Source organism: Durio zibethinus, chromosome 8 (assembly GCF_047325235.1).
Source record: "Durio zibethinus cultivar Kanyao isolate XHJ-2024 chromosome 8, ASM4732523v1, whole genome shotgun sequence".
Lineage (NCBI taxonomy): Eukaryota > Viridiplantae > Streptophyta > Magnoliopsida > Malvales > Malvaceae > Durio > Durio zibethinus.
The window spans coordinates 6,652,501-6,662,500 of NC_143169.1; the positions used below are offsets into that span (position 1 = coordinate 6,652,501).

General features: G+C 51.1%; 3 non-coding genes and 1 pseudogene across 3 annotated transcripts in view; all 4 read left to right on the forward strand.

Annotated features, from left to right (window-relative positions):
• Window positions 1-46: 46 nt before the first annotated feature.
• On the forward strand, window positions 47-202 carry LOC149517385 (5.8S ribosomal RNA). Its single transcript, XR_016344425.1, has one exon. It is a non-coding gene; the product is annotated as a 5.8S ribosomal RNA (ribosomal RNA).
• Window positions 203-441: 239 nt separating this feature from the next.
• On the forward strand, window positions 442-3,598 carry LOC149517386 (25S ribosomal RNA; annotated as a pseudogene).
• A 4,960-nt stretch (window positions 3,599-8,558) lies between these two features.
• On the forward strand, window positions 8,559-8,714 carry LOC111278337 (5.8S ribosomal RNA). The gene has a single exon (XR_016344455.1). It is a non-coding gene; the product is annotated as a 5.8S ribosomal RNA (ribosomal RNA).
• A 237-nt stretch (window positions 8,715-8,951) lies between these two features.
• Window positions 8,952-10,000, forward strand: part of LOC149517387 (25S ribosomal RNA) — a 3,268-nt gene continuing 2,219 nt past the window's right edge. Inside the window, exon 1 of the ribosomal RNA XR_016344409.1 lies at window positions 8,952-10,000. This exon is cut by the window's right edge and continues 2,219 nt beyond it. This is a non-coding gene — a ribosomal RNA (25S ribosomal RNA).

The following is a 10,000-nucleotide window of genomic DNA, read 5'->3' on the forward strand; positions in this document are numbered from 1 at the left end:
ATGTACAGGCGGTGCCGTGACTCCTTTTGTCATGAAAAAATTGAACGACTCTCGACAATGGATATCTCGGCTCTCGCATCGATGAAAAACGTAGCAAAATATGATACTTTGTGTGAATTGCAGAATCCCATGAACCATTGAGTCTTTGAACGCAAGTTGTGCCCCAAGCCATTAGGCCGAGGGCACGTCTGCCTGGGTGTCATGTACCATCGCCCCCCCTCCGACCCCCCTCTCGTTAGGCTCCGGGGGAAAGGGGTGGGCGGAAGATGGCCTCTCGCGATCTCGTGGATCGCAGTTGGCCCAAAAGCAACTCCCTGGCAATGACAGCATCGTGACCGTCGGTGGTAGAGCTCTCGACGTGCCTCGTCCCTGATGATGCATGCTCGTTGTCTATTCAGACTTGTTCGGACCCCCCACATTGCTCGGTCGATGCTTGTGTCGTGACCCCAGGTCAGATGGGATCACCCGCTAAATTTAAGCATATCAATAAGTGAAGGAAAAGAAACTTACCAGGATTCCCCTAGTAACGGTGAGCGAACCGGGAAGAGCCTAGCTTGAGAATCGGGTGCCCCTGACATCCAAATTATAGTCTAGAGAAGCATCCTCAGCGGCGGACCGGGCCCAAGTCTCATGGAAAGGGGCACCAAAGAGGGTGAGAGCCCCATTGTGCCCGGACCCTATCACACCACGAGGTGCAGTCCACGAGTCAGGTTGTTTGGGAATGCAGCCCTAATCGGGCAGTAAATTTCATCCAAGGCTGAATATGGGCGAGAGACCGATAACGAATAAGTACCGTGAGGGAAAGATGAAAAAGACTATGAAAAGAGAGTCAAAGAGTGCTTGAAATTGTCGGGAAAGAAGCAGATGGGGGTCGACAATGCACCCCAGTTAGATATGGAACGACGAGAGCCGGTCCGTCGATTGGCTCGATGCGTGGACCGAAGCGGGTCACGACGGTTACCCAAGCCCAGGCTTTTGATGTGCCCATGGAGTCGTTGTCGCCGTGATCGTGGAACTTAGCATAGGCCATCTCGACATGCCTCGACACCGGCGTGCTCTAAGGGTCGGCCTACGGGCTCCCCATCCGGCCCATCTTGAAATACGGACCAAGGAGTCTGACATATGTGTGAGTCAACTGGCCAAGAAACCCCTAAGGCGCAAGGAAACTGATTGGTGGGATCCCTCGTGGGTGCACCACCGACTGACCTTGATCTTCTTAGAAGGGTTCGAGTGCGAGCATGCCCATCGGGACCCGAAAGATGGTGAACTATGCCTGAGCGGGGTGAAGCCAGAGAAAACTCTGGTGGAGGCCCGCAGCGATACTGATATGCAAATTGTTCGTTTGACTTGGGTATAGGGGCGAAAGACTAATTGAACCGTCTAGTAGTTGGTTCCCTCCGAAGTTTCCCTCAGGATAGCTGGAGCCCCCGTCAAGTTCTATCGGGTAAAGCCAATGATTAGAGGCATCGGGGGCACAATGCCCTCGACCGATTGTCAAATTTTAAATAGGTAAGATGATGCGGCTGCTTCGTTGAGCCGTGCCACAGAATCGAGTGCTCCAAGTGGGCCATTTTTGTTAAGCAGAACAGGCGATGCGGGATGAACTAGAAGTCAGGTCACGGTGCCCAACTGCACGCTAACCCAAAACCCACAAACGGTGTCGATCGATTAAAACAGTAGGATGGTGGTCATGGAAGTCGAAATCCGCTAAGGAGTGTGTAACAACTCACCTGCCAAATCAACTAGCCCCAAAAATGGATGGCGCTTAAGCGCGTAACCTATACCCGACCATCGAGGCAAAGGCCAGGCTCCGATGAGTAGGAGGGCACGTCAGTCACTGTAAAACCCGAGGCGTGAGCCCGAGTGAGGCGGCCGTCGGTGCAGATCATGGTGGTAGTAGCAAATATTCAAATGAGAACTTTAAAGGCCGAAGAGGGGAAAGGTTCCATGTGAATGGCATTTGCACATGGGTTAGTCGATCCTAAGAGACGGGGGAAGCCCGTCCGACAGCACGTCCCGTGCGAGCTTCGAAATGGAATTGGGGTTAAAATTCTTGAACTAGGACGCAGTGACTGACGGCAACGTTCTGGAGTCCGGAGACGTCGACGGGGGCCTCGGGAAGAGTTATCTTTTCTATTTAACAACCCGTCCACCCTGGAAACAGCTCAACTAGAGGTAGGGTCTAGTGGTCGGAAGAGCACCGCACGTCGCGTGGTGTCCAGTGCACCCCCGGCGGCCCTTGAAAATCTGGAGGACCGAGTGCCGTCCATGCCTGGTTGTACTCATAACCGCATCAGGTCTCCAAGGTGAACAGCCTATGGTCGATGGAACAATGTAGGCAAGGGAAGTCGACAAAATAGATTCGTAACCTCGAGAAAAGGATTGGCTCTGAGGGCTGGACATAGGGGTCCCAGTCCCAAACCTGTCGACTGCCGGTGCACTGCTCAAGCTGCTCCCACAGCGAGAGCGAGTCACCGCGTGCCGGCTGAGGGACGGACTGGGAACGATGCCCTCGGGGGTCTTCTTCGGACGACAATCAGTCGACTCAAAACTAGTATTGACAAGGGGAATCTGACTATTTAATTAAAACAAAGCATTGCGATGGTCCGTACGGATGCTCACGCAATGTGATTTCTGCCCAGTGCTCTGAATGTCAAAGTGAAGAAATTCAACCAGCACGGGTAAACGGCAGGAGTAACTATGACTCTCTTAAGGTAGCCAAATGCCTCATCATCTAATTAGTGACGCGCATGAATAGATTAATGAGATTCCCACTGTCCCTATCTACTATCCAGCCAAACCACAGCCAAGAGAACGAGCTTGGTGGAATCAACGGGGAAAAAAGACCCTGTTAAGCTTGACTCTAGTCCTACTTTGTGAAATGACTTGAGAGGCGTAAGATAAGTGGGAGCCCCCGGGCGAAATTGAAATACCACTACTTTTAACATTATTTTACTTATTCCGTGAATCAGAGGTGGGGCACAACCCCTTCTTTTGGATCCAAGGTCGACCTCGATCAGTCGATCCGGGCAGAAGACATTGTCAGGTAGGGAGTTTGGCTGGGGTGGCACATCTGTTAAAAGATAATGCAGGTGTCTTTAGATGTGCTCAATGAGAACAAAAATCTCTTGTGAAACAAAAGGGTAAAAGCTCGTTCGATTCTGATTTTTAGTATGAATATGAACCGTGAAAGCATGGCCTATCGATCCTTTAGACTTTTGGGATTTGAAGCTAGAGGTGTCAGAAAAGTTACCATAGGGATAACTAGCTTGTGGCAGCCAAGCGTTCGACGTTGCTTTTTGATCCTTCGATGTCGGCTCTTCCTATCATTGTGAAGCAGAATTCACCAAGTGTTGGATTGTTCACCCACCAATAGGGAACGTGAGTTGGGTTTAGACCATTGTGAGACAGGTTAGTTTTACCCTATTGATAGCGACGTCACTATAGTAATTCAACCTAGTACGAGAGGAACCACTGATTCACCTCGATCGACCTCTGAATTTTTGTTTTGGCACCAAACCGACTGTTGGGGACCAAATGCACGAGCCAACCAAGGATCCTGCTGCTGGTCCCCCTCGATTGTTACCCTAAACGCCGTCAATAGCCTCTGGCCCTTGGTTGGTCGAGATCGGGAATGCACTACGTATGCCTAAGTCAACCCATGAAACGAGCGTGCAGGCACTCAGTCGACTGAAGAGCCAGATTGCGTAAGCTGAGGATCGACCCGGTCCCTCTCTGCATGCTGTAGATCCCGCTACGGGTCCCTCGATCTGGTTGGGGCTTAGATCGGGAATGAACTCCATATGCCTAAATCAACCCACAAAATGAGCGTGTGGGTGCTCAACCGATCGGAGAGGCAGGATGCGTAAGCCAGAGATTGGCTCGGTCCCCTTCTATGTGCTGCTATCGATCCTGCTGCCAATTCGATCTTAGAATGGGATTGAACTTTGTATGCTTAGACTGGGAATGAACTCAGTATGCCTAAGTCAACCCACGAAACGAGCGTGCAGGCACTGAGTCGGCCAGAGAGGCATAATGCGTAAGCCGGGGATCGGCCCGATCCCCCTCTACGTGCTACCGATCCCGATGCCGGTCCTGCTGCCACAACCCTCAGTCTGGCTGGGGCTTAGACATGGAACGAACTCCGTATGCCTAAGCCAGCCTATGAAACGAGCGTGCGGGCGCTCAGTCGGCCGGAGAGGCAGAATGTGCAAGCCGGGGATCGACCTGGTCCCCCCCTGCGTGCTATCAATCCTGCTGCCGTAACCTTCAGTCCGATCTGTATGCTTAGACTGGGAATGAACTTCGTATGCCTAAGTCAACCCACGAAATGAGCGTACGGGCGCTCAACCGGCCAGAGAGGCAGAATGCACAAGCCGGGGATCCCAGCCCCCTCTGCGTGCTGTCGATCTCGTTAAGGGTCCTGCTATCGGAACCCTCTATCCGGTCTGATCTTAGACTGGGAATAAACTCCGTATGCCTAAGTCAACCTACGAAACGAACGGGTGGGCACTACGCCGATCAGAGAGGCGGGATGCGCAAGCTGTGGATCGATCGGGTCGTAAGTGGGTTTAGGCACATCTTTATATTTCTGCCATGCCAATGCCATTTTTATGGCTTGTAAATTCATGCAATGGTCCCCTATGCCTTCATGTGATGTTTCGTGGCAAGACAACTCGTTTTCTATTTTTCATGATTTTTAAAACTTTTTACGGTTCGGGATTTTTTAAAATTTTTTTAGAAAGAGTTTTGGTCCCAACATTTGTAGACGTGATCCTTGTATTTTTATTGGCATGCACGAAAAATTTCAACTAAAAAATCGAAGTGGAGAAGATTTTGTGATCATTTGAAAAAAGTGTCCCCATTTCAGACACTTGAATGGCTACTAGCAGCAAACCTATAAATCTCAAATGCTCTTTAAGGGGGTATAAGTTCTTGAGGTTTGATGACGGATAGGGGGCCAATATAAGGGCCAAGTACCAGCACCCATCGCACATCATGTGCGCACACACCCCGACCCCCCCAATCATCGAAACCCACAATGCCGTCGATCAGGTTCTCCGGTGATGCACCGGCGATGGTGCCCCAGGCGAAAAAAATGTGGCACCAGCACATGTCCGAGCCCAGTATGTGCACCGTGGCTCAAAATTGAATTTCGGCCAAGGCCTCGACCATCAATGGCACATGATGGTGCATGGTGATGGTGTCACGGGCTTCGACCTTAGACTCAGAATCCATGTGGCCTTAGGCTTGGAATCTCTTCCTTTATGCCTAAGTCAGCCTAAAACACAAGCGTGCGGGCACTAGAACAATGGGAAGGGCTGCTTTTGCAAGTTAAAGAGAAACAGGATAACAAGGCAGAATGCTAGAATATGCTGTATATTCACTGAAACAGAAGTGTTTGATGTTGTACAAATGAGGGTGGAGTAGCTCTCTATTTATAGTTGAGGCTCCAGCTTACACTTAATGGCAATATCCCTAGAATAAAGGCTAAAATTGTGGGATTATATAGATTACAATCAATCAGGATTATAACTCCTGATTTCTTAGGTCAACCAAATTTGCCTGCTGATCATGCATGCTTCTAAAAGCTTCCCTTGCATGTCCAGCACCTTGGGCCCTTCTGGATGTGGTGCAGGTAGCTTGTATGCCAGGCCTTGGCCTCATGGGCTAGCCTGTAAGCTGGGCGGGCGTTCTGACCTTGTCTCCTAGGCCTTGCGTGCAAATACCCGCCAATGCGCCTGGTCTACGGGCCTCAACCTCTGGCTCGCCTACTGGTGCGCTTGATGTGCCTGGCGTGCCCACCCAGGGTGTGACATTCTCCCCCACCTGATTGCGCAATGCCCTCATTGCATCTTTTGCATGGTATTGCCTGATCTGGTCCCCAAACTACCATAAGTCCTCTGGTGGTTCCCAGCTTACCTCACTATCTGGAAGTCTCTTCCAGCGTACCAAGTACTCTTGTCTTGGTTGATAGCTCGTCCGTCTCACCTCCCGATCAACTATGATCTGTGGACCTACTTCTCATATGAGGCCCTTGATCCCAATGGTACACGCTTTGACTCTGCCCATCCTAGATCTCCCTCATCCTCATGGAACGGCTTGAGCATGCTCACATGGAACACCGAGTGTACCTTCAGCTTGGGTGGCATATCCAGCTTATAAGGAACCTTGCCTACCCTCTTGACTACTCGAAAAGGTCCCTCATAACTCCAGACTAGGCCTTTGTATAGCCCCCTGTGGCGCACAATTGAATGCAACTTCACCAATACCAAGTCTCCAACCTGGAACTACACGCCCCACCTATTCTGGTCTGCCCACTTCTTCGACCTCTTTGCCGTCTTATGTAGACAAACTCTGGCCAAGTCAGTTTGCTCCTGCCATGCCTTGGCAAACTTGTATGCTACTGGATTTGGCCCTGTATAACCTACAGCAATCGAACTGGGTGTTAGTGGTTGTTGCCTTGTCATAACCTTAAATGGGCTCTGGTTCGTTGCCTCGCTCCATTGCAAGTTGTAGGAAAACTACGCAACATCTAGCAGCTTTGGCCAGTCCCTTTGTGTGGCACTCACATAGTGCCTGAGGTAGACCTCCAATAGTCCATTGACATGTTCTGTCTGCCCATCGGTCTGCAGATGCATGCTGGTGGAAAAGTTCAAGTCTGACCCCAACAGCTTGAACAACTCAGTCCAGAACCTGCCTATGAAACGCCCATCCCGATCACTAACAATGGTCCTTGGCACTTTCCAGTACTTAACCATGTTCTTCAGGAACAATCAAGCTACCTCCTCGGCTGGGCACTCCTTGGTTGCTGGAATGAAGATTCCATACTTGGAAAACCTGTCCACCACTACCATGATGCTTCCAAACCCTTCTACTCTGGGTAGACCGACTATAAAGTCCAGAGAAACACCCTCCCATGTTCGCTCTAGCACTGGCAATGGCTCCAAGAGACCCCCTGGTTTCTTGATCTCCACCTTGTCCTATTGGCACACAAGGCAAGTCTTCACATAGGCCTCTATATCATCCTTCATGTGCGACTAGTAGTACCGATCCTCGATCAGTGCCAAGGTACGGCTCACTCCTGGATGTCCAGCCCACTTTGAGTCATGACATTCTTGCAAAACTTCCTTGTGGAGCTTTTCGTGCTGTGGTACAAACAGTCTACTGCCCCTGGTGTACAACAAGCCATCCTGCAACCAAAACTGCCTAGTCTTAACTTGCTGGGTGTACTCCATGGGAGCCTTGGCTGTAGGACCATGCACAAGTCCCTTCTTGATGCGTGACACTAGTGACCCCTCTGGTTGGCTAATGGCAACAAGGTTAGCCTTCCTGCTCAGGGCATCTGCCACTAGGTTCGTCCATCCTGGCTTGTACTCCATTTGAAAGTCAAATTCTATAAGAAAATCTTGCCATTTCGCCTGCTTGGGGGACAACTTCTTCTGCGTCTGGAAGTAGCTGGTCGTCACATTATCCATCCTAACCATGAACCTCGACCCCAACAGGTAATGGTGCCAAGTGCGCAAGCAGTGCACCACTACAATCATCTCCTTCTCTTGGACCATGTACTTACGTTCAGTCTCGTTTAGCTTCCTACTCTCAAACACGACTGGATGTCCCTCCTGCTTCAACACACCCCCTATGGCAAAGTTTGATGCGTCCGTATGCACCTCATATGGCTTGGCATGGTTTGGCAAGGCCAAGATTGGCTCCTTGGTCACAGCTAGCTTCAACCTATCAAAGGCTTCCTGGCACCTTGTGCTCCACTCCCATGCTCTCCTTTTCTTGAGCAAGTCAGTCAATGGCGTGGCTATTGCTGAGTGGCCTTTGATGAAGCACCCGTAGTAGTTAACCAGCCCAAGGAATGATCTCAACTCAGTGACCTTGGTTGGCGGTTGTGACTCCAGGATGGCATGCACCTTGCCTTCATCCATACGTATCCTGCCACCTCCCACTATGTGGCCAAGGAACGGGATCTCCTGCTAAGCATATGAGCACTTTTCCCTCTTGACAAACAGCTTGTGCGCCTGTAACACCTCGAACACCTGTCTCAAGTGGTCTACATGCTCTCCCAAACTCTGGTTGTAGATCACAATGTAATCCAAATAAACTACAACAAATGGTCCGGTGAAGTGTTTGGATCGCGACGATGTGGAAAAGTCCACCGCCTGTGACATCACGAGGAGTCCAGTAAACCTTATCATTTAGAGGAAGGAGAGGTTATAACAAGGTTTCCATAGGTGAACCTGCGGAAGGATCATTGTTGAAACCCTGCTCAACGGATAACTCGTGCATGCGTTAACGAAACACTGAGGGGGCGAGGGTGCCCCCGTACCCCGAGCCCCCTCCGACCCTGGACGGACGAGACGGTCACTCTGTCCCCCTTATGGGGCGGGTGAAACGATCAGCATCGTCTCGCCTGCCATCGAACAATGAACCCCCGACACGAATCACGCCAAGGAATTTAAGTGAAAAGAAAGCGCGCGCGCCGTCGCCATCTTGTTCGCTGTGCGTGCACGGGCGGCACCACGACTCTTTTTGTCACAAAAAAACTAAATGACTCTCGACAATGGATATCTCAGCTCTTGCATCGATGAAGAATGTAGCGCATTGCAATACTTGGTGTGAATTGCAGAATCCCATGAACCATCAAGTCTTTGAATGCAAGTTGCACCCTAAGCCATTAGGCCGAGGGCACGCCTGCCTGGGTGTCATGCATCGTCGCCCTTCTTAAACCCTCTGCCCGTTGGGCTCGAGGGAAAGGGGCGGGTGAAAGATGGCCTCCCGCGATCTCGTGGGTCACGGTTGGCCCAAAAACGAGTCCCCAACAACGACGGTGCCGTGACCGTCGATGGTAGAGCTCCCGACGTGCCTCATCCCTGGTGACGCACGCTCGTTGTCCACCTGAACCCCTTTGGACCCCTTGCATCACTCGATCAATGCTCGCGTCGTGACCCCAAGTCAGGCAGGATCACCCGCTGAGTTTAAGCATATCAATAAGCGGAGGAAAAAAAACTTACTAGGATTCCCCTAGTAATGGCGAGCAAACTGAGAAAAGCCCAGCTTGAGAATTGGGCACCCCCGGCATCCAAATTGTAGTTTGGAGAAGTGTCCTCAGGGACGGACCGGGCACAAGTCCCCTGGAAAGGGGTGCCGAAAAGGGTGAGAGCCCCGTTGTGCTCGGACCCTATCGCACCACGAGGCACTGTCTGTGAGTCAGTTTGTTTGGGAATACAGCCCCAATTGGGCGGTAAATTCCATCCAAGGTTGAATACGCACGAAAGACCGAGAGCAAACAAGTACCGTGAGGGAAAGATGAAGAGGACTTTGAAAAGAGAGTCAAAGAGTGCTTGAAATTATCGGGAGGGAAATGGATGGGGGTCGGTGATGCACCTCAGTCGGATATGGAATAGCGAGAGCCGGTAGGTTGATCAACTCAAGGCATGGACATCATCACCGCGATCATGGAACACAGTACACATTGTCTCGACATGCCTCGGCACCGGCGTGCTTCAGGCATAAGCCTGCGGGCTCCATCCGACCCATCTTGAAACATGGACCAAAGAGTCTGACATGCGTGCGAGTCAATGGGCCAAGAAACCCGTAAGGTGCAAGGAAGCTGATTGGTGGGATCCCTCGTGGGTGCACCGCCGATTGACCTTGATCTTCTGAGAAGGGTTCGAGTGTGAGCATGCCCGTCGGGACCCGAAAGATGGTGAACTATGCCTGAGCGGGGCAAAGCCAGAGGAAACTCTGGTGAAGGCCCGCAGTGATACTGATGTGCAAATCGTTCATCTGACTTGGGTATAAGGGCAAAAGACTAATCGAACCGTCTAGTAGCTGGTTCCCTTCGAAGTTTCCCTAAGGATAACTGGAGCCCCCATTGAGTTCTATCGGGTAAAGCCAATGATTAGAGGCATCAGGGGTGCAACACCGTCGACCTATTCTCAAGTGGGCCATTTTTGGTAAGCATAACTGGCGATGCGAGATGAACTGAAAG